At 44.1% G+C, this 25,045-nt stretch overlaps 1 long non-coding RNA gene across 4 annotated transcripts; it reads right to left on the bottom strand.

Annotated features, from left to right (window-relative positions):
- Positions 1-8,010: 8,010 nt before the first annotated feature.
- Positions 8,011-25,006, bottom strand: LOC117203159 (uncharacterized). Of its 4 annotated transcripts, none has more exons than XR_007475256.1 (4): positions 24,967-25,006; positions 24,478-24,861; positions 22,220-22,381; positions 8,011-9,270 (listed from the first exon to the last, which is right to left on the bottom strand). It is a non-coding gene; the product is annotated as an uncharacterized LOC117203159 (long non-coding RNA). The 4 variants fall into 4 exon arrangements; XR_007475255.1 differs by having other exon boundaries at positions 24,946-25,000; XR_004485812.2 differs by lacking the exon at positions 24,967-25,006 and having other exon boundaries at positions 24,448-24,903.
- Between the last annotated feature and the right edge of the window lie 39 nt (positions 25,007-25,045).

Genomic DNA, 25,045 nt, shown 5'->3' with positions numbered 1-25,045 from the left:
AATCTGAAAGTGAAATCAAGAAAACACTCCCATTTACCATTGCAACAAAAAGAATAAAATATCTAGGAATAAACCTACCTAAGGAGACAAAAGACCTGTATGCAGAAAATTATGACACTGATAAAAGAAATTAAAGATGATACAAATAGATGGAGAGATATACCATGCTCCTGGATTGGAAGAATCAACATTGTGAAAATGACTCTACTACCCAAAGCAATCTACAGATTCAGTGCAATTCCTATCAAACTACCACTGGCATTTTTCACAGAACTAGAACAAAAAATTTCACAATTTGTATGCAAACACAAAAGACCCCGAATAGCCAAAGCAATCTTGAGAACAAAAAATGGAGCTGGAGGAATGAGGCTCCCTGACTTCAGACTATACTACAAAGCTACAGTAATCAAGACAGTATGGTACTGGCACAAAAACAGAAAGATATATCCATGGAACAGGATAGAAAGCCCAGAGATAAACCCACGCACATATGGTCACCTTATCTTTGATAAAGGAGGCAGGAATGTACAGTGGAGAAAGGACAGCCTCTTCAATAAGTGGTGCTGGGAAAACTGGACAGCTACATGTAAAAGTATGAGATTAGATCACTCCCTAACACCATACACAAAAATAAGCTCAAAATGGACCAAAGACCTAAATGTAAGGCCAGAAACTATCAAACTCTTAGAGGAAAACATAGGCAGAACACTCTGTGACATAAATCACAGCAAGATCCTTTTTGACCCACCTCCTAGAGAAATGGAAATAAAAACAAAAGTAAACAAATGGGACCTAATGAAACTTCAGAGCTTTTGCACAGCAAAGGAAACCATAAACAAGACCAAAAGACAACCCTCAGAATGGGAGAAAATATTTGCAAATGAAGCAACTGACAAAGGATTAATTTCCAAAAGTTACAAGCAGCTCATGCAGCTCAATAACAAAAAAACAAACAACCCAATCCAAAAATGGGCAGAAGACCTAAAGAGACATTTCTCCAAAGAAGATATACAGACTGCCAACAAACACATGAAAGAATGCTCAACATCATTAATCATTAGAGAAATGCAAATCAAAACTACAATGAGATATCATCTCACACCAGTCAGAATGGCCATCATCAAAAAATCTAGAAACAATAAATGCTGGAGAGGGTGTGGAGAAAAGGGAACCCTCTTGCACTGTTGGTGGGAATGTAAATTGATACAGCCACTGTGGAGAACAGTATGGAGGTTCCTTAAAAAACTACAAATAGAACTACCATATGACCCAGCAATCCCACTACTGGGCATATACCCTGAGAAAACCATAATTCAAAAAGAGCCATGTACCAAAATGTTCATTGCAGCTCTATTTACAATAGCCAGGAGATGGAAACAACCTAAGTGTCCATCATCAGATGAATGGATAAAGAAGATGTGGCACATATATACAATGGAATATTACTCAGCCATAAAAAGTAATGAAATTGAGCTATTTGTAATGAGGTGGATGGGCCTACAGTCTGTCACACAGAGTGAAGTAAGTGAGAAAGAGAAAGACAAATACCGTATGCTAACACATATATATGGAATTTAGAAAAAAAATGTCATGAAGAACCTAGGGGTAAGACAGGAATAAAGACACAGACCTACTAGAGAATGGACTTGATGATATGGGGAGGGGGAAGGGTAAACGGTGACAAAGCGAGAGAGAGGCATGGACATATATACACTAGCAAACATAAGGTAGATAGCTAGTGGGAAGCAGCCGCATAGCACAGGGAGATCAGCTCATGCTTTGTGACCGCCTGGAAGGTTGGGATAGGGAGGGTGGGAGGGAGGGAGACGCAAGAGGGAAGAGAGATGGGAACATATGTATATGTATAACTGATTCACTTTGTTATAAAGCAGAAACTAACACACCATTGTAAAGCAATTATACTCCAATAAAGATGTAAAAAAAAAGAAATTAAGATATTACAGATAAGGCTAAAGTCAGGTAGGTAGTTGAGAATATGGATTTTGAAGGAGGGGAATGGGAATAATAGCTTAAGTGGTCATTGAAGACATGACCATCGATGAGATTCTGGAGAGAATTTTCTCCTCTATCTTAAACCCTTTTAAAAACAGTTTCTTCCCCTCAGCATAAATAGCCTCATCTTCAGAAACAAAACCACTCTCAACTTCAGAAACAAAATCAAGAAAACAGGCCAAAAAAATCTCACCTTTTCCTAAATCTTTCTCCAGTTATCAACTGCCTCTTTCCTTCCTGTCCTCCCATCCACTCCTTTTAAGGTTTTCTCTGTATCCTCTAACTTCTGCAGTTCCACTACAATGTGTCTTGCTTTTGTTTATGTGGGTTAGACCTAACACAAAGAGCACACATTTACACCAAGAGTGTCAATAAAAACCCAAGCGTATTTTATTGTTGCCTTCTACTACCCTTGATCCAGAGAGCTGCGAGTAGGAGCAAGGAAACTAGAAGCCACCTGTACAGTTATACCCATTCCGCTGTGGTCCCAGCTAGACCAATTTAGGGCCCCCTAAATGTAAGGAGCAGCTCCTCCCTGCCAGGGGGACATGGACCATTCATGTCTGGAGCTCCCGGGATGGGCAGTGCTCCCCCAAGCACTCAGCAGAGCTAGAGAGCTGGTCATTGCCAAGGTAAGCACTTGTTTTGTCAAGAGCTTATCAGGGTATAACTGTGATTACTACCAGCCGTGCCCAGCAAGCTCACTTCTCTACTCCATCCTGGTCAATCAATCATACTTATGTGTTCACTCTTACATCATATATCATCATAAAAAATTGTTTGTATTTTTAAGCCTAATATCCTTCTCATTTATTCTGGTGACCCTCTAAAAGGAGTCTCAATATGCCACATTAAGCCAGTAAGTCCCTGGACCAAAAGGGAAGGCCCCAAATCTCCTCTGATTGTATCATTATATATGTACACAGAAAAAATCAGAAAGGAATTCTCTTTATAAAAGAATAGCCAGAAATGTCTACTTAGATCTTCCACCCATTTTTTGATTGGGTTGTTTGTTTTTTTGACATTGAGCTGCATGAGCTGTTTGTATATTTTGGGGATTAATCCCTTGTTGGTTGCTTTGTTTTCAAATGTTTTCTCCCATTCTGCAAGTTGTCTTTTCATTTTGTTTGTGGTTTCCTTTGGTGTGCAAAAGCTTTTAAGTTTAATTTGGTCCCATTTGTTTATTTTTGTTTTTATTTTCATTACTCTGGGAGATGCATCAAAAGAAGACATACAGATGGTTAAAAAGCACATGAAAAGATGCTCAACATCACTAATTATTAGAGAAATGCAAATCAAAACTACAATGAGTATCACCTCACACCGTTCAGAATGGCCATCATCAAAAAATCTGCAAACAATAAATGCTGGAGAGGGTGTGGAGAAAAGGGAAGCTTCCTACAATGTTGGTGGTAATGTAAACTGGTACAGCCACTAAGGAGAACAGTCTGGAAGTTCCTTAAAGAAACTAAAAATAGAGCTACCATATGATCCGGCAATCCCCCTCCTGGGCATATATCTGGAGAAAACCGTAATTCGAAAGGATACATGCATCCCAATGTTCACTGCAGCACTATTTACAATAGGCAGGGCATGGAAGCAACCTAAATGTCCATCAACAGAGGAATGGATAAAGAAGATGTGGTACATATATACAATGGAATATTACTCAGCCATAAAAAAGAACAAAATAATGCCATTTGCAGCAACATGGATGGACCTCGAGATTATCATACTAAGTGAAGTTAAGTCAGACAGAGAAAGATAAATATCATGAGATATTGCTTATATGTGGAATCTTAAAAAAGGTTACTAATCTACAAAACAGAAGTAGAGTTACAGAAATAGAAAATAAACTCATGGTTACCGGCGTGTAAGGGGGTAGAGGGATAGATTGGAAGATTGGGATTGACACATACACTCTACTATATAAAATAGATAACTAATAAGGACCTCCTGTACAGCACAGGGAACTCTACTCAATACTCTGTAATGGCCTCTATGGGAAAAGAATCTTAAAAAGGGTGGATATATGTATATGTATAACAGATTCACTTTGCTGTACACCTGAAACTAACACAACACTGTAAATCAACTATACCCCAATAAAAATGAAAAAAAAGAAAAAGGATAGCCAGTTGTCCTGACAAAATTTAATAAATGTTACCCATCCTTCTCCCAAAGATTTAAAATATTACCTTCATCAAAAACCTCATTTTCAGGGTTTCCCTGGTGGTGCAGTGGTTAAGAATCCACCTGTCAAGGAAGGGGACATGGGTTTGATCCCTGGTCCGGGAAGATCCCACATGCTGTGGAGCAACTAAGCCTGTGAGCCACAACTACTGAGCCTGCGCTCTAGAGCCCACGAGCCACAACTATTGAGCCTGCGTGCCACAACTACTGAAGCCCGCGTGCCTAGAGCCTGTGCTCCGCAACAAGAGAAGCCACCGCAATGAGAAGCCCGCGCACCGCAACGAAGAGTAGCCCCCGCTCACAGCAGCTAGAGAAAGCCTGCACACAGCAACGAAGACCCAACACAGCCAAAAATTAAAAAATTATTAAAAAAAAAACACGTAATTTTCAACTACGCAGGACTGTTTCATTTTTAGATTCTTTGATCTCTAATTCTAGTCCAATATCAATATCATACGGTTTTACGTGCTATAATTTTTCATTTCATTTTGATATTTAGTAAGTCCTCCTTTGTTGTTCTTTTCTGGCAAAAATTCTTGGGAGGGGGAAACTAGTGTACACATTTTCTCTTTCATGTAAACGTTAGCATCTGTTTGTTAATTAAATATCCTTTTGAAATTGGCAGAGAGGTATACCAAATCAGTGAGGATGAGCTGGGCTTGTTAATATTCTAGTACTGGGGATAACTGGACAGCCATATGGAAAAAAGATAAAATTCTATCCATATCTCTAACTGTTTATAAGGATACTTTAGAGGTTTAATGTATCAGAGATTTAATTTATTGGAGAAATAATAGAAAAATAAGGGGACACAGGCTGTGTCTTCAGCCTCACTGGGAGAGACAGATGCCTATGTGTGGGCTGCAGCAAAGGCTATAGAGCAGGTTTGCACAAGGCCCCACGGGAACCCAGTAGGGAGTATCAGCTCCGCCTGAGAACACGAAGGCTTCACAGCCCCTCTGGGCTGCAAATGAGAAAGTCAACAGGCTCAGGAGAGGCGGGAGGGGGTGTCAAGCAGGGGCAAAGTTATGGGGATACAGAAGGGCACGTGCGAGATCAGGGAATTTCAGAGTGAAGGGTATGTAGCTGAGAGGGCCGATGTGAGGTTGAGCGTGGGCTAGACTGTGCCAGCTCCCAGAGGGCTGTGACCCTAGACTGCAGAGCTAGTCAGCAAAGGGGTACCCGTGTCTAGGAATTCACCCTTGAATCCTTGGGGCGTCAGGAAATTCTTACCTGGTCCCCCAGTTAGCTACTGCAGCTCATTCACTGCAGACTAGAGAGAGGAGAGGCCTCAACCCTGACACTCTCCAGGCTCCCCAAAACTCCTGTTTTCATCTTAGCAAAAGCCCAACACAAGTGCCAGGGCCTCTGCAGCATCTCTGTGACCTCCGCAGTGGGTATAACCTGTCCTGAGTGTTGGTGCCCTCTGCAGACTTCAGTGCTATAGCAATAATCAGGAGACTTCGGGGGTTTTCCTCTGGGTTCAAAACACTTCAGTTTCACTTGGTGCCGGCACTTGCCAGCTCTGGAGCCTAGAGCCATCACAAACAAATTCTGTTCACATGATGGCCATGAGCCCCCAGCCCCTCTTAAACTAACAAAAACACCCTTATCTCCCAGCCCCCCAAAAAGAAATCCCCATCATTGTTCAAATGCGCCAACTTCCTATTCTCCCTGGCCTGCTGCCTCTTCTTCACTTCAGTTTCCCAGCAGCGGCCAACATCCCTGGCAACTTGAGCAGCAAAGCAGGCGGGTTCTACCCAGGTGTGTGCAGGACGAGGCGTGTGGGAGGAGACAACCTGGCGGGCATAGCAGGGCTCTTCCCAGCTCTCCAAGAGCCAGAGGCATTTATTTACAAGGCCGGCCTGGGGAGCCAGCCTGCGGCCTACTCTAAATAAACACTTCCAACCTTGGCTGGAGTCACTGCAAGTCGTAAGCGTTCAACGCTTCAGAGTTTACAAAGCTCTTGTCATATACATCACCTCTCTTTATCCTCACAACAATCCTGCGAGGCAGGATCCGAATTTTGTTTCAAAGGTGAGGAAACCGAAACTCAGAGTGTTTAAATGGCTTTCCCCAGGTCATCTGGCTAAATGCAGATGACCTGCATTTATGACTTTTGCCTAAATCCTGTGGGCGTTGCCCTACCCTTGGCATCACAGAGAGGATGGAGGGCTTTGAGAAGCCCCAGGAGACGTGTGGCACACACACACACACACACACACACACACACACACACACTCTCTCTCACAACTATCATGGTACCTGTTCCACTTTAAGAACCTCATACTGGGGACTTCCCTGGTGGTCCAGTGGTTGAGACGTCGCCTTCCAGTGCAGGGGTGCGGGTCCGATCCCTGGTGGGGGAGCTGGGATACCACATGCCTCGCAGCCAAGGGACCAAGGCATGAAACAGAAGCAATGTTGTGGCGAATTCAATAAAGACTTTAAGGGTGGTCCACATCAAACAAAAGAAAAAAAAATATTTAAAAAAAAAAAAAAAGAACCTCATATTGAATGAGCCAAAGAACTGAGCACAGTGCCTTCATCTGGGAAGGAGACCACCCTAAGATCACCATCAGTTTTTACAAATGAACTTGACAGTATTTTATCACACTGAATGGCAGTTATCTGTCTGCAGGTCAGCTCCCCTCACCAGGCTGTGAGCTACTCAGGTCTCCACAGTTCTCAGCACACCACTGATCCTAAAAACACATTTTAAAAAAAAAAAAAAAAAGGGCTTCCCTGGTGGCGCAGTGGTTGGGAGTCCGCCTGCCGATGCAGGGGACGCGGGCTCGTGCCCCGGTCCGGGAAGACCCCACATGCCGCAGAGCGGCTGGGCCCGTGAGCCATGGCCGCTGAGCCTGCAGTCGGGAGCCTGTGCTCTGCAACGGCAGAGGCCCCAACAGTGAGAGGCCCGCATGCCGCAAAAAGAAAAAAAAAAAAAGTTATGAGAACGAAAGGCATGAGGACAGGTAAACTGCCACTTCGGTCACCTTGTTCAGGCTATTGTGCTAATGCTAATGCTGCTCAGTTAACAGCACACTCACAGCCCCTCAGGTCAGGCCAGTATGATGGAGGTGCGTTGAGCAGGTGAGCGGAGACATAGCGAAGAGCACCAGGGGCATCGGGGGACTGGGTGCCAAGCGGAGGGCGGGGAGGCGGGCAGGGGGCAAAGCCAGTCCTGAGACAGGAATTTCAACAGGAGACGTCTTGGAAGACACAGGGGAGAGGCCCAAACTGCACGATGGCAGCACTGATGGGCAATGCTGAGAGGGCAGTGGTGTGACAGTACCTGGAAGACACCATGCCAGGCATTCTGCCTGCGTTCACTAAGGTCCAATGGGTGACCCTTCATCAGGGGAGGGTTCTCTCTGGTCCGTTCTTACTGCACATCATCCCGAAGTTGCCTTGCCCCCTTCAGCCCACAGCTCGAAAAGCAAATGTGTGTTTCCGATGAAGCTATTAGGTCACCTAAGGGAAATGGAGGCATTGGTGACAACAGCTCACCTTGTCCAGCACCAGGAGGGATGAAAGTCTCAACACAATTAGACTGAGGAGACAGACTTGGGCACTTGCTCTCCATGATGCCCAGGAGACCAAAGTGTGGGAGAAAATGGACTGGCTTCAGATGACCCAGCTATGAACCCCAGGCTTGCACCCGACTCGTGGGCTGATTTAACAGTGCAATAATGTCAGTCTCAGTTCCGGTTAAGACGTTTTGTCCAAGAGAACAGGTGCCCATCACATAAGCTGCATAGACAGCCTATGCAGGATTTGAGAAAAAATTCAGAGACAAAAGCATTTAAGAAAGAAAAGAAGTTTATTTTAAAAAGAATTCAAGGGAGTCAGGCTTCAAAAGGACAGGCTGGCAAAAATAAAAAATTTAAAAAAATACATATAGATAGTTAAGGAAAAAAAACCCCTCAGTATCAGGAAAGTTACCTAGTTTATATTAGCTGTCATGATAGAAAAGCAGCAACTTTCTCGTGATTGTCATATCCTCAAAAGTCATAGCTTATGGTCAGATGTCAGCAGAGTAAAGTTTTTGTTCAAGTCAGGTAAGAATCAAATGACAGCCCTACCTCTGTTGGGAGAGGAAGGGATTACAGAGGCTGGAAACCTGTCTTTCCTGGAGAAGGTCAAGGCTTCTTTTATTTAGGGGAGCAGAACTGGAGGTGATCTATTTATTTTTGTTTTATCTCCCAGTGCAACCTGCTTTGTACTTTTTTCCCTCCTGGGCTGTGGAAAAAATGAGGTACACACTACTTAAGGCAGCAGGGCAAAGTGTCAATATTGCTTTTAAAGGAGGTAGCTCAAACTCTGTTACCACTTGCAAAACCAAAAAGTTAACATGGGAGAGCTGGAGGGAACTTGGAGATTGGAGCATCTCTTTGGAGAAATGCCAGTATGCTGTGAGTCCCAGCCCTCACGCCAAAGAGGAAGGGGTGTGTGTGTGACGGCGGAGGGGAGGGGGGCTTGACGGGCTTGCTCAGAGGGCTGCATTTGCCAGGGAGACAGACAGCGAAAGAGGAAAGGTGTTGAAAGCTGCCTGGGGCAGCAGAAGGGGCTGCTGTTATGGTGTCAGTGCACTCCTGGAGGCCCCAGATGTGTTGGCATCTGCCCAGGATCAGATGGGGCCCCTGGCAGAAAGACCTTGCCTGGAGACCTTGGGGTTCCACCCCAGGGGTTCACCTTGGAAGAACGAAGGCCAAAGTTGCACTGAGCAACAGAGGGGTGGAGGGAAGAGTTACTAAGCGACCAGCCAGAAGAGACATATCCACTGCCAACAAGGGAACGGCAGGGAAAGGATTTTCAGCCTGGAAGCCTATCTCCAAGAAATCCACCAAAGAGAAAATCATCCTTAAACACTTGCCAGGTCAGAGGAAACTGAGATCAGACAAGTGCTGGTCAAATAAGACCCTTCCTGTCCTTTGCCTTTCCTTCTTCTCGCCACTGCAACTCTGCAGCCATCAGAACTTGGAGCAAGTCTGATGCGGGAAGAAGCGTGACGTCAGGACAGCCAGCGTCCACAGCAGGCTTTGCTCCCACCGTAGGTCCTGGCTGGGGAGAGGGAGAAGATTCATGTTCAAAGTTTAGGGTTTGTGTTTTAATAATTAAATTACATAGCACTGGACATTTTAATTATTATCTGAGACCATTTAAAGGGCTAAGGTGACTGGGGACTTTTATTACACAGGAGAAGTTATGGCACTGGCATGAGATTTATCTCACATGTGGTGAGAAAAGACTAAGTTGCTGTAGCATTGTTCTTATGAGTCCTGCCGTTTTGATGACCAGATACAGCAGTGTGCTAGTTTCCTACGACTGCTGTAACAGACGATTGCAAACTTAGTGTCTTAAAACAACACAAATGTATTATCTTACCATTCTGGACACTGGAAGTCCAAAGTGGGTTTTACAAGCTAAACTCAAGGCCATGTTCCTTCTGGAGGTTCTAGGGAATCTGTCTGCTTACCCTTTCCGGCTTCTAGAGGCTGCCCACATTCCTTGGCTCGTGGTCTCAAATCACATCACCGCTTCTGGTTCTTTCTCTGCTTCCATCATTATGTTGCCTTCCATCTAGCTGGCCCCCCTGCCTCCCTCTTAAAAGGACCCTGTGATTCCACTGACCCTCCAAATAATCCAGGATAATCTCCCCATCTCAATACCCTTCATGTAAATCTTCTGCAAAGTCTCCTTTACCTTGTAAGGTAACATATTCAGCAGCCCCCAAGCTTTTTGGCACCAGGGACCAGTTTCGTGGAAGACAATTTTTCCATGGACCGGGGGTGGGGGGATGGTTTTGGGATGATTCAAGCGTATTATATTTATTGCTCACTTTATTTCTATTATTTTTTTTTTACATTTTTAAATTTTTGGCTGTGCTGGGTCTTCATTACGGTAAGTGGGGGCTACTCTTTGTTGCGGTGCACAGGCTTCTCATTGCGGTGGCTTCTTTTGTTGCAGAGCACGGACTCTAGGCGCGCGGGCTTCAGTAGTTGTGGCACGTGGGCTCAGTAGTTGTGGCTCACAGGCTCTAGAGTACAGGCTCAGTAGTTGTGGCACACGGGGTTAGTTGCTCCGTGGCATGAGGGATCTTCCCGGACCAGGGCTCGAACCCGTGTCCCCTGCTTTGGCAGGCGGATTCTTAACCACTGCGCCACCAGGGAAGTCCCTATCTCTATTATTATTACATTGTAATATATAATGAAGTAATTATACAACTCACCATAATGCAGAATCAGTGGGAGCCCTGAGCGTGTTTTCACTTGCCACTCACTGATAGGGGTTTGATATGAGTCTACAAGCACTTGATTTATTATGGTCTCTGTGCAGTCAAACCTGTCTGCTAATGATAATCTGTATTTGCAGCCACTCCCCAGCGCTAGCATCACCGCCTCAGCTCTGCCTCCTGTCAGATCAGCAGCGGCATTAGATTCTCATAAGGAGCGCGCAGCCTAGATCCCTCACATGCACAGTTCACAGTAGGGTTGGCGCTCCTATGAGAATCTAGTGCCACCGCTGATCTGACAGGAGGCGGAGCTCAGGCGGTAATGCGAGCAATGCGGAGCGGCTGTAAATACAGATGAAGCTTCGCTCGCTCAGCCCCACCGCTCACCTCCTGCTGTGCGGCCCGTTCCTAACAGGACACAGACCAGTATCGGTCTGTGGCCCGGGGGGTTGGAGACCCCTGAACATATTCATAGGTTCCAGGAATTGGGATGTGGACATCTCTGAGGGGCCCTTATCCAGCCTACCACAAGCAGTGAACTTGAAAAAAGTTAATTTATTTTCTGAATCATTTTTTCCTCTGTAAATGGGGATAATAATACCTATTTTACAAGATTACAGGACTTAAAGGAGGTCTGATGTGAAACACTGTATAGCACCTCAGTAAGTGCTTTGTAAGAATTCATACTTTTCATTCTCTCACTTGATAAATTTGGTAAATACTTACTCTGTCCCAGGCAGCGTTCAGAGTGCTGAAATACGCATTGCTAAATAGAGGGGAAGGCAGGAGAGAGAAAGGGCTTTGGCTGTTCTAAAGGAGTAGGTTCTGGAACTGGAAAAATGGTTCAGAAAAGTGAAGCCATACCTGGTTGATTCTATCAAGTACTGATGATACTTGATCTAACTGGTGGGGGTATCTCATTAAAATACTTGGCTCATTTCTGCTTTTCAAGAAATTTTGGCCTATATATAGCTGATTCACCTTGTTATAAAGCAGAAACTAACACACCATTGTATAGCAATTACACTCCAATAAAGATGTTAAAAAAAAAAGAAAGAAATGTTGGCCTAAGTATACGTACTAATAGGATACAGAAATTAAAATGCAAAGTATTGCCATGCCTTAGACGTTTGTAGAGAGTAATTCTGAGGCTTAAAGGGACTCGGGCAGAGCAATGACTGCAGTCTGGAAGCAATTTAGTACACAGAAGTACCGTACTAAGGTGAAGTTCTGGGCTCAGGTCTAAGGGGTTTATATCCCTTGGGTCCTCTAAATGGTGTTAAGCCAATTAAACTGGGAGACCATCAGACTGAGGTGGCTCTAATGCCATGGCAGCCTATGTAAGCAAACCGAAGTCTACGCTGGTGAACGTCTCCAGGTTACAAAATTGAAACCTAAGGACAACCAATCACAAGCAGCCACGGAGGCTTTCAGTTAGAGCCGATCAATGATTTCCTTACTTTGCTTCCGCCTTTTCTCTGTAAAATCCTCCCCCTGAGCTCCTGTCGGTAGAGGGTTCCTAACCACGTCCGGTCTGGCACTGCCCAATTGGAATAGACTTTTGCTCAAATACACTCTTCAAATTTTTAATATGCCTCACTTTATCTTTTAACAATGGGCACCTACTAGATGTTGAATCAGGAAGTTGAGGCTGTGACTTTATGGATCTGGTTCCCCAGGTAGAACATGGAAATAATATTTCGTTAAATTAGGAAGCAATATGGGAAACATAGGAATTCCTAGGGAGAAGAGAAAGCTGCCAAAGAATTGCTAAAAAGAGCATAAAAGCTTTGCTGTTGGTAGAATTATAACCCTTCCTATCTAGAGGAATCTCAAAAATCAATACTGGGGCTTCCCTGGTGGCGCAGTGGTTGAGAGTCCACCTGCCAATGCAGGGTACATGGGTTCGTGCCCCGGTCTGGGAGGATCCCACATGCTGCAGAGCGGCTGGGCCCGTGAGCCATGGCCGCTGGGCCTGCGCGTCCGGAGCCTGTGCTCCGCAATGGGAGAGGCCACAACAGTGAGAGGCCCGCGTACCGCAAAAAAAAAAAAAATCAATACTGGCTATAATCAAAGAGGATGTCTTACTTCTAAGGGGCAAGGAGCATTCCTTACACATTTTTTTTCCCTGAGCTTTGCTTTTTTTCACCTGGCAATATACTGTATGTTGAATCTTTCTATTTAAAGTAAAGAGTTAAGGAATACCTGTTTTTTTTTCTTTTTACAATGAATACATCTGAGGATAGCACAGGGAACTATATGTAATAAACCATTATAATAAACCATAATGGAAAAGAATATGAAAAAGAATATATATATATGTATGTATAACTGAATCACTTTGCTGTATACCAGAAACTAACACAACATTGTAAATCAACTATACTTCAACAACAACAAAAAAGAAATCTGAATATGTTTGTGGGACAAGGAAAAGAAAACAGTGAAGAAAACAAAAAAAGCAAAACATGCCCATGAAAACTATAATTATGAAGACTGTAAAATGTGGAAATGTACAACACTGTAGGAAGTGTACAACTGTAATTTTGTTGTAAGCAAATAGAGAGGGAAGGAAATATGAAAACGTTCTGTTGTGATAAGGTGGTAGAATTGTGGCTGATAGCACCTATTTGTTTTCCAACTTCCTGAAATGTTAGTCCAGCCTTCAAATTAAAATAATTTCAATAAGTTACTTGTGATAAAACAGTACAGACAAAGGCATATTATTTACAGCTGGGGGCCTTGAAACTTCTGATCCCATTTCGTAAGCTTTTCTACTGGGCATCATTTCCACTCTTGCTCTCTTAATTCTTCAAATTTTTACTAGGATTCCTCGTGTTTTTACCAGATCTCCCCCTGGTGTCACATTAAAATTTTTTCTCATTAGGATTAAATCAGCTCTTTAAGAACTATTTTTATTTTAATTAATAGACGATTTCTTTCACTCTCTTTTGCATTTATGATTAAGACCCTAAACCCTGTATTCCATCACAAATCCTCATTTTGATACAGGTCCACGCTGTAAACCCTGGCTGCACAACAATGTCATCAGAATTCTTTGAAACCTTTGTAGTGTAAAATATGCCGTAAAGATACTATTTACAAAATATTAAAAAGAGGTGAAATTGTAACAGGATTATCAACAAAGTTAGCAAAAAATCAATAACAACCAACAAGAAAAGAGATCTTGTTTCTCTGGGCAAGCAGAAATACTGTTGGTTAAGAAATACGGTTCAAGTAGCCTGTTATTAAGACCTGGAAAAGCGCTTTTTTTTTTTTCTGTTAAAACACATGTCCATTAATATCCAGTGGAAATGTAAATATCTTATCAGGAGACTGGGCTGTGCTCACAGCCTATCAGACATTTTATTGATGTCCTTCTCTACCTTTTAAAATTTGGCCTCAGAGGCCCCAACTAGTATCTGACACAAAAAAGAAAAACCAAACATGTGAAATAAATTTAAAATTTTAGTATTTTGTCCATGATCTCCATGCATAACAGCCCCTCTCAATCCACATCTTTCCATAGCTGGGGTAATAAATAATTAAAACTCTTTCTCTTACAACGGTATTGGCCCTTGGGTTTCTTAAGAAATAACTTTAATTACCTCCAATTCTGACAGCACATTGAAAGCATTATTATTGTCCTATTTTACAGATAAGTAGACTGAGGCTCAGAAAGGTAAGTGGCTTTCTGTTAAAGAGACCAGGCCCCCCAAAACCTGGCTAGGACTGTTTCCACACTGCCACACTGGGCATAGTTAGGCATTATCATGGCAATAACATGGAGGCTACAAACAGTAAAAGAATCGATGCAGGTGTAAATCTCAACTATTTCTATATATTCTCCACTGGGACTTTCATATAGTTTCTTTCCACCTTCCAAGGACAGAAGTGTTTCAAAAGTCAACCGTGATCTTGTCAGAGCTTTGGTGTCTCTTTGGACCTTTGCCTTTGAATCAAGCCAACCCACCTGACCAACTCCACCCTCCTTTCCAGCCCTTGTCCCGATTTTGGTCTGACCTCAGGCTCTCCCTAAGACCCACATCCATTCCCTGATTCCTTCTGCCTCCAGCACTTCAGGGCCCATGAGCTTCTCTTGGCCTCCCCAACCCTGCTCTGGAATTTCTGGCTGTGGCCCCTTCAAGGGGCTTCAGAGGAGAGGGCAGCACCAAGTTCTTTGGACTTGCTGGGCCTAGATGGAGAATCTTGCCTTCTCTCCCATTATCTCTGAATCACACCAAGCCCAAGTTTAGACCTCCCTTACAATGACAATCATGGGGAATCAAGGACGCCTGGGCCTTGTTCTACACACTGAAACTGGTGGGATCCAGAAGTTTCAGGGGAGGAGGGAGGGTCCTTGAGCATGAGGATTCTGGGAGACAGGGGACATGAAGTATTCGGTGAGCAAAACCTAAAATGAAAGGCACGTGTGCCAAGACTGTACATGTTGGAGACTTGAGAAGTGAGGCAGAGTCTGAAGTCCAGCAGGGGCTTTAGATCCAAGCTCCAGAGGAATGCAGCCCATGGGAGTCTGTGGCAGGGAACACTAAGAGCATCTCCAAAGTGTCCCTGACTTGACTGTGAGCCTCGCCGCCTCACATACATCCCCTCCCCAAGGAGGCCTCCTAGACCCTGCTTCCAGCTCCATGATTATTGTCTCATCATTTGCCATGCAGCAAGCCGGGAAAACAACTTCTTTAACCAGAGCCAAGCTCCTAGAAGGTGATTTTTCAATCTTTTTTTGTGACTTGAAGGAACCAAGACCCATCAATCCATAGCACACATTCACTGAGCATCAACAACAAGATGAGGGGTGGGCTTCATGGAAAGAAGTATGCAGCATGGTCACTGCCTTCCAGTCTAGCTGGGGGTGACAGGACACAGGCCTGCGGGACTCTTATCACATTGTTACACTGCAATTCAAGGCAGCAGGTGCTGGCACAGACTCTTGGACACAGCTTGTTTCCTGGCCAAAGCTGTAGGATCTGCACCAGCAGGGTCACCCTTCCTCCCAGATCCTGGGCCCTATCTCGATCCAATGCAAAAAGATTTAATCAGACCAGCCACACGTTGTGGAGTTCAGCACCAAGTCTCCTTGGCAACTAGTTTAGCCCCAGGTTTGATAACTGGGTTACTGTTGGTGTCAACCAGTCCCCTTTTGGAACACCCCAATTCTTACTCAGCCCTCAATTCTTACTCAGCCCTCAATTCTTGTGTATTTCCCACTCTACTCTAAGGCATGGAAGTTTCCTCCATTTCCAGGCTCCTATTCATGCCATCCACTTGTCCTTGTGACCTCCTGAGTGTCCCCCAACCCAGATTCCCAGTCCACATGTTTTATCTACAGCTGAACAATGAATTTTGTGGGGCTCTTGTGGAAAAGCAAGAACAACAAAATGATAAGATACAGTAGCTATTGAAATTAAAGGGTCTCATGTCACCCATGTGAGCATCATAACACCTGCAGAGCTGCAGGGCATTGCCCTCAGAGTCATAATATTCCACTGAAAGTAAAGCCAATCATCAAAAGTCTAAAAATAATAAATGCTGGAAAGGGAGTAGAGAAAAAGGAACCCTCCTACACTGTTCGGGGGAATTTAAATTGGTGTAGCCACTATGGAAAACCTATGGAAAACGTATGGAGGTTCCTTAAAAAACTAAAAATAGAGCTACCATAGGGTGCCACAATCCCACTCCTGGGCATATACCCTGGTTCAAAAGGATACAGGCACCGCAATGTTCATTGCAGCACTGTTTACAATAGCCAAGACATGGAAGCAACTTAAATGTCCATTGACAGATGAATGGATAAAAATGATGAGGTACATGTATACAATGGAATACTACTCAACCATAAAAAATAACAAAATAATGCCGTTTGCAGCAACTTGGATGGGCCTAGAGATTATCATACTAAGTGAAGTAAGTCAGAGAAAGACAAATATTATATGATACCACTTATAATGGAATCTAAAAAATAATGCAAATGAATCTATATACAAAACAGAAACAGACTCACAGACATAGAAAACAAACATGGTTATCAAAGGGGAAAGGGATGGGGGAGGGATAAATTAAGAGTATGGGATTAACAAATACAAACTACTATACATAAAATTGATAAACAACAAAGATTTACTGTACAGCACAGGGAACTATATTGAATATTTTGTAATAACCTATAATGGAAAAGAATCTGAAAAAATGTATATATAAACACAAATATATTGTGTGTGTGTGTCTCTCTCTCTCTCTCTCTCTCTCTCTCTCTATATATATATATATATCACAAAGTGATATCTGAATCACTTTGCTGTGCACCTGACACTAACACAATATTGTAAATCAACTATACTTCAATTAAAAAAAAAAGAGAGTAAAGCCAGACACTGGCTTGTGTAACCCAACCCTAGGTTTTCACCTCAGCCACCTGTTTCTTTAGAAACTGCCAACTCAGACCAAAGTTCAAACAGTTTATAATTCCCAAAAGCAGCTGCATTTCCAATAAATAATTAGTTACCAAATTAACTGTGACCCTCACACCTGCCAGGCCCAACCAACTCGCAAGGATTTTAGAAAGCTCGTGTTTTGAGATTTTCTTTTGTTACCCCTGTTATTTTCAAAATCACATAATTTTAAACACTTGACTTTAGATACCATGAAAGCTTTTTGTCTGGTGGGATTCCTGCATAGTGCGTGTACATGTGTGTTGGGCTGAAGATAACTCCACAATTCCATGTTTAAACATGGTGAATTCAGAGTTTAAACTCTGTCAGTTCAAAATTTCCCACCTTTCTCTACCCTTCATTCCTCTTTCCAACAGGGAGGTATCTGCACCAAGAATTGTTGTCAGGGGTGGCTGGCTGTGCTGAGTGGTGGCTTCGTGGTCCTCAGCTGGTCCTTGTTTTTATGAACTGGCCTCTCTATAGATGGTCATGCCTCACCATGGCCTCTGCTCACTGGGCCCACTCACTCTGCTTCTTCCTGGTTTCAATACCAGGCCTTTCTGGGTGGACTGGATGGCCCTCAGTCACTGCTGAGCCCCTCTTTGGGTGCCCTGGGGAATTCTATGTGTTTTCTTGTGCCTTTTCACATGTAGTGAGCTTTCCCCAACTCCACAGGCTGGCACTCCTCCCTCAGCCTCTGCCGTCCTCCCAAGCAGGCCCCAAGATGAGGCATTCATCTAGTAACATTTAAAGTGATGACCGATGTTGTTAGAGATCCAAAAAGGAAGGCCATATAGATGTACAGATATAGACACGTCTCCTTGCTCCCCTAAACAGTTTCCTGGAAATAGCCTGACATGCATCTATCAGCTAATATTTTGAGTGCCTACTGTGTGCCAAGGACTATTCTAGGTACCAGGGATACAGTAATAATCAAGACAAGACATAAATCCTGATCTCATGGAAATTAGATTCTAATGTGTCAAGATAGACAATAAACAGGATCTCATTTCACAGTGAAAACAGAGCTTGTTTTAATTCTTACCTCTAAACAACCCATGAAATATTAAACTTCCCCCCAAACAGGACATGCCTAAAAGCTCTGTAAGCTTTGAGCAATTCTCACGATGTAAGAGTTACAAATTCCCAGGACTGTGCTGTGGATTATCTACCAAGGTATTAAAAGTGCAGAAATGACCTCTTTTGAGATAACATAGCTATCCATTACTGACTGCTTGCTATGTACCAGGCACGATGCCAGGGTCTTTGCATGTATCATCTCTAATTCTCAGTGCAATCCTAAATTAAGTGGGTGTTGTTATTATTAGTAGCCCCACTTTGCAAATGAGAAAACTGAGGCTGACACAAGTTAAGTAAATTACCTGAGGTTACTCAGGTATTAAGTGGATGAGCCTTAATGGGACTTAGATGGTCTGACATCGCTCTGCCTCCATACAAATAGGAGGGAAATGCATAAAAAGAAAGGCAAAATTCTAAGTAGGAATTCTGGGAGTGTTCCTTTCAACAAAACCGTGCCTTTGTATTTTACAGTGTGTACATGTGAACTGGAAGAATTAGGGAGAAGTTTGGCTTGGAGAGGAGAGGATGAAATAAAGTTTGTTAAAGCTGAAGTTTGTGGAAACACTGACAACTGAGGATGAAACAGAAATGGTAAAACATCTTAGGAAGCATAATACAGGAAGGCGTAAAAATAGAATCCATTTTGCAAATATTCAGTTCCCATATAAGCTTCTGGGACCAGATCTTGAGGAGGTGGGAGAGGAGATAAGAAAGCTCACCCAGGGCATCCTTTGTGTGGTCATAGATCCTGCACCAGGCCTTACCTCACAACCCTTGTCCACACCATGCTCTCTTCCCTTGTTCCTCACACCCCAAAAACTGAGCGTGCCCTCTCCAGCCCCCAGGAAGTCAGCGTCCCAAAAAGATGGCAACCTCTGTCCCTGCATCCTTGGTCTTGGCCCTGGTCTCAGCCCCCCAGGCACATGCAGGTTACCCCAGGCTATTTCACTAGCCCAAGCCTCCCCATGTCCTGGGTTAAGCTCTATGAAAATCAAACTCTCCACCTGTATTCCCTTCCTTTGTGGTGCCCTCCAGTGTGTGCAAGGAAAGTACCCTGGGAACTGAGTTAAACTCCATTGGGGCCAGTCCTGGGTGCTGTGTTCCCACTTGCAAAGCCCCGAGGGAGAAAGCAGAAGGTAAGAGCATAGACCAGTCCTGCCCCTGAGGGAGCCTTGGAGCTAATCAGCCCTTCAGCATCTTGGCCTCTGCCCCTGTTGGACTCTCACTTTGTCTTGCCTTGTAGACATGCCTTCTCTTCCATAAGATTATAAGTTTCTTGAAGGCAGCTCGGAGGAAGTGCTCCATAAACCTCTAAGGTTCCTTAAACATGCTCTCCTCTTTAGAAGAGGAGGAACCAACGGTGGCCTGTTGTCAAAGGAAAACTCAGTTCACACTAAGGCACTTTAGGGTAAGCTCAGGGCGTCAGGAAACCTCCCTCTTCTCTGCCCTCACCCTCTCCTCTTTTCCTCACCTGATCCTTTCCCTTTCTGGATTTCTGTTCCTTGGAACAGAAATAACATTGTGACCATGACCACATTACAGTGAATGGAAACACAAAGAACAGAACTGATTAAACTGTTTGGAGTTTCCTGTCACATTATGTACATGGAAACAAATCCACATCAAATGTTCCATTCACACCTCTTTAAGTTTTTTAGCCTCTTCTTCTGCACGTTAGTTATTTTACTAATAATTTTTATTTGTCCCCCTTTCAAAGAATGTATCTACTTTTTATTTTTTTAAAGCATCCTTAGGATATGCATCTTCAGAAAAAATTTCTGGAATGTGGACATATGTTTGATTCCTGGTGTAGTCATAGCACTAATATCTCAGGGTAAATTGCGTTAGGACGTTCTCTCTAAGCCTTGATTTCTGCAGGATTTACTTTTTCAGGTTAGTGCCTGGAAAAAAGTTGGGAGGTGGGTCAAGTTTGTTTTCAAATGCTCTCTCCTTTGCCAAACCACTGTCCCTGCCGGCAGCAGGCAACCTAGCCCACGTCTGGAGTCTTCCATAGAGAGGAGCTAGGGTTAAGAGCTTGACCTCTCATACCAGCCTGCCTGGATTCAAAGCCAAGCTCTACCCCTTCCTAGTCGTGTGACCTTGGGCAAGTTACTAGATTCCACTGTCACTCAGTCTGCTCATCTGCAAAGCAGGAACAATAATAGGTTGCCAACGAGCATGAAATATCTGAATAAATTTCAAGCACCTAGAGCAATGCCTTGTACTCTGAATGAGTTGATAAATAATACTACTTTTAAAAACTGTGGCCCTCCACCCAAATAAAACCTCTCAAAGCAGTGCCAAGAATTGTCCATCTCGACAGAGATCTTCCCACCCCTGATCACACTTTCCTCTCCTTCCTTTCTCACCCTTCCTCCAATCACGCTCTGGCAGCTGGAGAAGGACACAGCGGCTCCAGGGCTGCTGTATTCTGCCCATCAACCCTCCCCTTTTCACGTCCCTGTGCACTGGCACCACCCACTCCTTTGCTACTGCCCTCGGCTCCCTCGCTCCCTTGTCTTTCTTTGCTCCCAGGCAGCTCTGGGTAAGGGCTACACGCACCAGCCACAGCTGGGCCTCTCCTGCCAGGCTCACCAGGAAGCTTGCAGCCCATCCCAAAAGGTACCCACCACAGAAGGCTTTCATCCCCAGGGGGTTTGATAAGACCTCAGGACAGGCTTGCTAGCTGGCAGAGGGGAGTGAGGTAAGCTGGAAGCCTGATCCTCTGAAGCCAAGGTTGGTTCTGCTCCGGGAGTCTGAGAGATTCCCCAGCACTGCCCTTTTTCTCCTACTCAGAGAACCTCACTTCCAGAGGTAAAAGTTTTGGCCTTTGCAAAGTGGGACAGAGTCCAAGACCTCCTTGCTCAGATGCTGGGGAGAAACTAGGTCATCCCAGTGCATGAGATCCCTCATCACTGATTTTTTTCTCCTGGCTTTGAGGAGGGCACAGCCCAGGCCACCCCAAAGGGGAAAATGTTCTCTACCTTTTCATCATACCCCTCCATAGATGAAAATCTACCCCGCACCCAGCTCAGGGTTTTGTCCAGTAACAGCGTCTCTTCTCCCAGCATTGTTTCCCATCCCCATCCAGTGCCTGAGGTCCTGATGCAGATGGTGTGGGGAGCACACAGGGGTTCTCTCCCCACACTCTGTTCTCCCAAAGGCAGGCACGTGCACCCACGTGATTGACACCTGTAGTCCCTGGTGATCACTCCAGGGGCAGGGACTTGACAGGATATGCAAAGTCAGCCTCAGCATCTCCACAGCAGAGGTACCAGAGTCAGAGGATGGGGGGATACATCAGGACAGGGCTGGGCGCCAAAACACAAGTCCACCGTGGGCAGAGTCAGCCAGCAGAGCTGGCTTCTAGACTTCCAGCTAAGAAGGAGGTCCCACTGGGACTCTCAGTCTGCAGACGTCCTTTCATTTCAGCCCTGGTGTAACAGGAACCATCTGACAGGTGCTCGGAATAGGCGAGTACTTTACATTTTAATTGACATAATCCTCCCAAGAAGTCTCCAGAGGAGGTGATATTACATCTCTGTTTCAAAACGAGGAAACCGAGGCACAGGGAAAAAACTAAATCTCTGCAGGTCACATGGCTTATAAGTAGAAGAGAGAGGGTTGAAATCCAAAATCCATGCTCTTAACCACTACCTTGTACAACCTGCCTCAGAGGCCCAGCCCTGCAGTTGCCTGGCTTGAAAATCTAGGCTTTTATTTCTGAGGCTTAGTTTTCTCTTCACACCCATACTTCATAGTTTGTTGTGAGAATTAAATAAATCTCAGCATGTAGAGTCCTCAGCATGATGCCTTACTGGTAAACACAACCAATGTGAGCTATCAACAACACCATCATCATTACTATTACTAAGTGCCAAATGCCCAGAGGTCCATGTTGCCAGGTTTGCCTGTTTCCCTGCACTAAGGTAGGCCTCTGACAGCTCAGTTACTCCCAGGCTGCCTCCACCTTAGTTTTCAGGCTATTATGAACGTAAGTAGAGCTGAAGCTTAGCAAGATTAAAAGTACGTTGCTCAAGATCATTCTTTCAGGTTCTAAGACAGATCTCTAAAATCGAGTGGAGTGCTTTGTTTTTTATTAATAATTTTATTTTTTTGTGGACGTATAGTTGATTTAATTGTTTTTTAATTATAAGCTCAGCTTTGAAAAAGTATTATGAATAAAGAACAGCATGACCACAATGCCACTTTCCTAATATCAGTGATATTCATGTTATGCATTACTCACCAAGTTTTGTCCATCTCTGCAAAGACTGGCTTTTCTCCTGATTCACTGTCTCCGTGGAGCAGCTGAGAGTCCTGCTCACCGCAGTGTTGGGTTGGCCCAGAAAGACTCCCTGAGGATTCTAGTGTGACCATGGAATAAATCCAGAATGACTCCAGTTTGACCCTGAGAGAAAAAAATATATAATCAAACATGGATACATAATTGAATCAAGCAAGCGGCCCTTTAGATACAAATCAGTCTCTTTGAGCCATTAATTTTAAAAGTATTTTAATTAATTTATTTTTTGACAAATAAGAATTGTATATATCTAAGGTATATACGGTGATTTTTTTTTTAATTTGGCCGCACCGTGTGGCAGGCAGGATCTTAGTTCCCTGACCAGTGATCGAACCCGGGCCCCAGCACTGAAAGCCCAAAGTCCTAACCACTAGACCACCAGGGAATTCCCTATAAGGTGATGTTTTGATGCATGTATGCATTGTGCAATAATTACCACAATCAAACTAATTAACATACCTATTGCCTCCCACAGTTATTGTGTGTGTGTGTGTGTGTGTGTTTGTGTGTGTGTGGTGAAACCACTTGAGATCTACTCTCTTCCCAAATTTCTAGTGTGTAATATATTACTGCTAACTACAGTCACCATGCTGTACATTAGGATTTCAGAATTTATTCATCTTATAACTGAAAGTTGTACCCTAGGATCAATATCTCTGAGCCATTTTTTTAAGATAAATTTATTTGTTTATTTTTGGCTGCGTTGCGTCTTTGTTGCTGCGCATGGGCTTTCTCTAGTTGCGGCGAGTGGGGACTACTCTTTGTTGTGGTACGCCGGCTTCTCATTGCGGTGGCTTCTCTTGTTGCAGAGCATGGGCTCTAAGCACACGGGCTCAGTAGTTGTAGCACGCGGGCTCTAGAGCACAGGCTCAGTAGTTGTGGCGCACGGGCTTAGTAGTTCCACGGCATGTGGGATCTTCCCGGACCAGGGATCAAACCCGTGTCCCCTATATTGGCAGGTGGATTCTTAACCACTGCGCCACCAGGGAAGTCCCTGAGCCATTATTTTTTTAATCTGAACTACACTGTAGCCAAAGGCTCTATGTGAACTGCTAAAATTATGTAAGCACATAATCCAGTGATATATTTATTAATGTATTCAGTAACTCAAAACCAAAGTTAAAATATGAGCTTTAGTTCTCTTTCTTTCTTTTTTCCCCTGTATTATTAACCAAGCATATCAAGTCTGGTTTTCTTGGTGGGGGGGTGGGGTTTGTTTTTTGGGTAGTTTTGTTGTTTACCTGAAGCTCCATGTGATCTTTCTCCATTCTAGCCTTCTTTGATTTAGTCACCAAATGCCCAGCACTGAAACATTTCATCTGTACTCATTGCAGGCTTACCTCCTGCACATACAGCTGGGTTGGCAGGCGTTGGTAGGAACATATAAAGACGTATAAGAAGTGGACCCTGATTCAAGGAACTTACAATTCCACTGCGACACAGTGGTTATAATAAGATGACCTGGGACTGATTCCTGGCTCCCTCACTTACTCACTGGGTCTTCAAGAGTAATTTATTACAATTCTTTATTTGTAAAATAGGGCAAATAGCAATAATAATAATAGTACCTACACCTGACTTAAAGGGTTGCTGTTCAGATCAAAAGGAATAAATTCTGGGCTTCCCTGGTGGCGCAGTGGTTGAGAGTCTGCCTGCCGATGCAGGAGACACGGGTTCGTGCCCCGGTCCGGGAAGATCCCACATGCCGCGGAGCGGCTGGGCCCGTGAGCCATGGCCGCTGAGCCTGCACGTCCGGAGCCTGTGCTCCGCAACAGGAGAGGTCACAACAGTGAGAGGCCCGCATACCGCAAAAAAAAAAAAAAAGGAATTGATTCTGTGAAAGCACTTTACAGACCAGAAAGTGATATTCAGAAAATTATTATTATTATTCATACAAAATGTTTTCACAACTCAAAACAGCACCTCTCAGGTTTCTGCCACTTTGCAAGTCGAATTTTCCAAGATTATACTTTCAGAGACCTGTTTCCTACAAGATGTGATGCATGCAATTCAGGTAAGCTGCTGCCAGGTGCAGTCTTACCTGAAAAGTATTTGCTATTTTGACAGCCATCTTGATGTGGGCATGTTTTGACCTGGCCCACAAAACAAATCTTTAAGCTTCTAGACGTTTTTTTTAGTGACCAATCAATGCATGAAATATACATATTTACCCCGTCCTTGAGTCTTGCTCTATCCCTCACCTCACTCCATTGCTGATTTCCTGGGTTAGAAATCAAGGATACGAGTGTCGTCCACAATGGGTAGGAGACAGGAAATAAGGTGAGCTCAGGTTCTCGTGAAGGGTCTAGTCAAGGCTCTTTTTTGATTCAGTGACAGAAAGTCCAATTCAAACCCAGCTCAACTGAAAAGAGATTAGGGTAACCCGACTACAGTCACAGCTTCAGAATGCAAGTGATGTCTCTGGGACAGAGTCTCTCCATTTATCACTCCGCTCTTCTCCATGTTGGCTTTGGTTCCTTGGGTTCCATGTACTGGCAAGATAGCAAACAAGAGCTCCAGGACTGTACCCGTCAGGTTCAAATTCAGCAGAAAAGTTTTTCTCTTTCTCAATACAACTACTGGATCTGAATCTCACTGAGTCGAACGTGTATCTCGCTGAGCCGAACGTGAATCTCACTGTGCCGAACGTGAATCTCACTGTGCCGAACGTGAATCTCACTGAGCCGAACGTGAATCTCACTGAGCCGAACGTGAATCTCACTGGATCACAATTACATCCTTGAACCAATCACTGCGGCCAAGAGTATG

This window comes from Orcinus orca, chromosome 2 (assembly GCF_937001465.1).
Source record: "Orcinus orca chromosome 2, mOrcOrc1.1, whole genome shotgun sequence".
Classification (NCBI taxonomy): Eukaryota; Metazoa; Chordata; class Mammalia; order Artiodactyla; family Delphinidae; genus Orcinus; species Orcinus orca.
The sequence above is the reverse complement of the archived record's forward strand: the minus strand, read 5'-3'. Positions and strand labels throughout refer to the sequence as shown.